Source organism: Mus caroli, chromosome 10 (assembly GCF_900094665.2).
Source record: "Mus caroli chromosome 10, CAROLI_EIJ_v1.1, whole genome shotgun sequence".
Taxonomy (NCBI): Eukaryota; Metazoa; Chordata; class Mammalia; order Rodentia; family Muridae; genus Mus; species Mus caroli.
In genome coordinates, this window is record NC_034579.1 from 112,980,768 (window position 1) to 112,985,173 (window position 4,406).

Consider the following 4,406-nt stretch of genomic DNA (forward strand, 5'->3'; position numbering starts at 1 on the left):
TTGCTGGGATTTGAACTCTGGACCTTCGGAAGAGCAGTCGGGTGCTCTTACCCACTGAGCCATCTCACCAGTCCGACTTATCTAATTTTCAAGACTAACATTTGATGACGTAATATGTAAAGGAGTGACTGGACCAGGCGATTTGGCCTAAATGATCAAGGGTGATGGATAGATTTCAGTCATCACCTTTGTTTTGTCTTCTTTTCGAGACAGGGTTTCTCTGTAGCCCTGACTGTCCTGGAACTCACTCTGTAGACCAGACTGGCCTCGATCTACCTTCCTCTGCCTCCTGTTTTGGAAAGGTATTGACTCATATACACTTCATTATTAATGTTGTCCTTGTCCAGAGCATGATTTGGCCCAATGACACTCCCTGACAACTCCTCTTTTTTCCTCTCATCTCATCACCTAGAGATGCCCATCTCTAATCACTTCATGACTCCTCAGCTTCAGACTTGTCCTAGACCTGACTTACCAGCTCAGCAGAGCAGCCAGTCATGGATGCAACACGGCTGGACAGGAGTTGAGATCCTAAGGAGTTCAGAAAAAACAAACAAACAAACAAAAAAACATGGTGTGTAAAAGATTTCTGTTTCTTCCCATCTTTCTGGGTTCTCGGGGCAGCAGCCACAGCTGGACCTCTATTTACCCTTCAGCTTTCATGGTAGTTTTCTTTGAAGGTAGCTGCCTCCGTGTCCTGGGTAGGGTCTGGTGGTTCACAGTTTTTGAGAGTTGTTATTTCATGTTTCCAAGAATATATGTTTAATCTAAGACAAATGCAGCCATGGGATAGAAAAACTCTTGGCAAGAAAATAGGTGATCAGATGACAGGACGAAAGAGAGTGGATAGATGGACAGGTCACATAGGCACAGCCCCACACTTAGTCACATGGGCTCAGCCTCCAGCTTGGTTAAATTCAGGGGAATGAACTGAGGCCCCAGGAAAGATGGTTTAAGTAAAGACAAGATCTCCATTGTTACAAATGGGTAGTTGGAAGCAGCTCATTGCTGCCTTGAGTCAGGCTCAAAGGAGTAAGACAAGATTTAGAGTATTGTCAACTGGATACAGAGGGGTACTTCACACCAACATGAGGTGTGTTCTCAGACGCCATAAGTGGATGCTGTGATAAGAACAGAGGAATGCCTGGCTTAGAATGGATGAAGTCTTGAGTGCAGAGGCCCACATCTACAACAGATTGCAAAATTTATAGACAGCTGACACAGAAGCTATAACCCCTGCCTTGACTATGGTCATCATCTATGTGCATAACACATGTCAGAATGATCATGACTAAAGGGGCTTCTTGCTCACTTTGAAGGCAGACCTTGTCTATCTCAAGAGCCAATGCTCAAGGATAACTTTAGTCTTGCTCAGTTAGGCAGCCATGTTGTACAAATGAGCCTTGAAAAGCAGCTTGTCCCTTGCCCTGGTCTCTTGGGCTTCTTAATCTCCCAGGTCTACGAAGTTTTATTGTGGTCTGGTTTGCATCCTAGGCTCCCACTGGGTGGATCGCTACTGATTTTGTTATTACTCTGTTTTTATTTTTTTGTGTTTCTGAACCACCAACCATTTCTGAACTCACCAGATAGTTGAGCATTTCTGGCTGTATTGAAAAATATACTTCCTCCCTACATCTCTCACACTAGGTGGTACCTTGGCTGTAAGTCACTGTCTATGCTAACCTAAGATCTCTTCTGTGGTGGGGCCCTTACACTCTTTTCTAAGAGGGCTGGCGACTTTTTTCCCCTAGTACCAATGGAGAGTACAGGATGCATTCAGTTTTCACAATACCCTCAGGCTCCTTGGAATCCACTCATTGATTTTTGACACCATGAGCCAGGGTAGAATCTCACTTAACCTTTATTGCCCCAGACAACATTAAGTGCACACAAGGACTCACTGTTGCTGTGTTGGCTGATTTCTTCAGGACATGATTCTTGGAAGTTACAGATAAACTTGAGTTTCTTCCATATATCCGTCATGAATGTGTTTTCATTGTGTGAAGGTAATTCTTTAGTTGAAACACACCTTATTTCAGAGGTCAGTTACTAAGCCTCACGTCTGGAATATAAACATCTTAATCATGCATTTATCCTCATCTGGAGATCATGTCTTCTTCCATACTCTCTAGCTTCAAGGCAATGATTCACTTTTCGTTTGTTTTAAAGTAGTAATGCTTGTTATATGCTTCAAAAATGAGCAGATTAAGTATGGGCTGTGTTAAATGTACTTGGCCAGTCTCTGTACTTTGGGGCTGAACTAATGGTAAAGTTAAGCCCTTTAGGAAGAATGGCTTTCATCCTCTGACTCCTTGCAACTTCTTCCCTGCAGTTCACCTGATCCTTTTCACATAGGGTCTGCACTGTAACTATTCCTAGATCTACACAATGCTCCCAGTTATATCCTGAAGCAATACCTCTTGGTCTGGGACCTAGTACAGCTGGACACTCCCTAAATATCAGCTGTGAGAATGGATCTGCGAATGAAGGGATACATCTGATTTAAAAAAAAAAAATATCTCAACAATCGATGTCTTAGACAGGGTACATTCTTGGAAACAACCTTGCCTTTGAAGGAGCCAAATGAAATTAGTAACTGTGGCTGTAGCTCCAACCAGAGGCATTAGCTTTCTGAAAAGAAAAGCTGGGGATTGGAATGTAGAGATGACATTGACCTTAGTGACACCATTCTGGTTCTGCTGGTCTGGTAATGGTTTTTACAGAATTACAAAACCATTGTGTAGAACCTTTGTGGCTTTTGTTTATTTATGTCACTAACCCTCTGTGTGTTTTCTCCAAATGTTACTTCATGGACAGCTGGCTTGCTGGTTCCTTGTTTCTTTTACTACGACTACTATTATTGTTGTTGTTGTTGTTGTTATTGGGTGTGAGTGGGTGGGGGTATGGTGTGCATATGGTACTGTATAAGTGTGTGCACATGGGTGAAAGTATGTGTGTACGTGTACACGCACAGAGGCCTGAGGCAGATGTCAAGGGTCTTTCCTTTATTACTTTTTACTGTGTTATTTATTTACTTATTCTATTTTTGAACATTATAAATTACTTTCAATCTATGGATAGTTTGTCTGCATATATATCTGTGTACCACTTGCATACTTGGTGTACAAAGAGGCCAGACAAATGGTATCACCCTAGAACTGGAGTTATAGGTGATTGTGAGCCACCATGTAGGTGCTGGAAATTGAATCCAGCTCTTCTGAAAGAGAAGCCAGCCAGTTCTGTTTACCTCTGTCTCTCCAGCCCCTCCACATTATTTTCTTGTGAAAGGGTTTCTCTATGTAACTGATGCCCACTGATTTGGGTAGGCGCAGGTAGGAGCAGGGATTGGCCTGTTTCCCTGCCCCCGAATTCAACCCCCAGGCTGGGTTTACAGGCATATGCTACTATGCTCAGCTTTTTAAAGTTAATTTTTAAAATTCTATGTGTGTTTCCTGCATATATGCATGTGTACCACATGCATGCCTGGAGCCAGAATAGGCCAGAAAATAGCACTGGATACCCTAGAATTGAAGTTACAGATGGTTGTGAGCTACCATATGGTTCTGGAAACTGAATCCAGGTCCTGTGTTTAAACTGCTGGGCCATCTTTTCAGCCCATGGGTCCAGCTTTACATGCGGGTTTTGGGGATTCAAATTCAGGCCCTCATGCTAAGGGGGCTGACATTTTACCGACTGAGTCATTTCCCTGGTCCTACCCTGTTTCTTTACACAACTGTTGAAGGCACTACTCCTAAGGCTGGGTGGTTTTAAATTACACCCTTTTCTTCCTTTACATTCCTTCTCAGCTGGTTTTTGGTGAAATTCAACATCAGACCAGCCCAGGTAAGTTCAGCTGTGTGGTGCTGTAAGAGAAGTAGACTTTAAATCACATTCCATGTCAACGTGTGCCTAGAGGCTTGTAGTACATTCCAGGGTAGACCAGATGGACTCGATAGCCTCCCCTCTTGTTTTGAACCAACTTTATTATTTATTTAATGGAGGTGAGAACAAGAAGAGGAAACTGAACGCACACACCACGGGGCCCACAGAGGCTGTTATGTTTATTGTGCAGACAGTGATAATCCACTAGAGAAGGTATTGCCACAAGCAAGCCGTCCAAGTACAATCACAGACAGCGACTCTACACAAGGAACAGAGAACGAAGTCAGAGGGCGCACAAAGGAACGGGAAGAAAGTCGGATGCAGTTAATCGTCTTGATGAGTTTCTCCTGCAAACATGCTTAGCTTGCAGAAATGGTAGAGAAGTTAGCTGTCCAGTCTCACTTAGCTGTGACCAACAACAGTAAAAAACAGTCTTATAAAATTTATCTCCCACAAAAATAAACTATATATATAAAAATTTTATGATGTTCTCACTGTTCCATTGGACACAAGCCTTTTTTTTT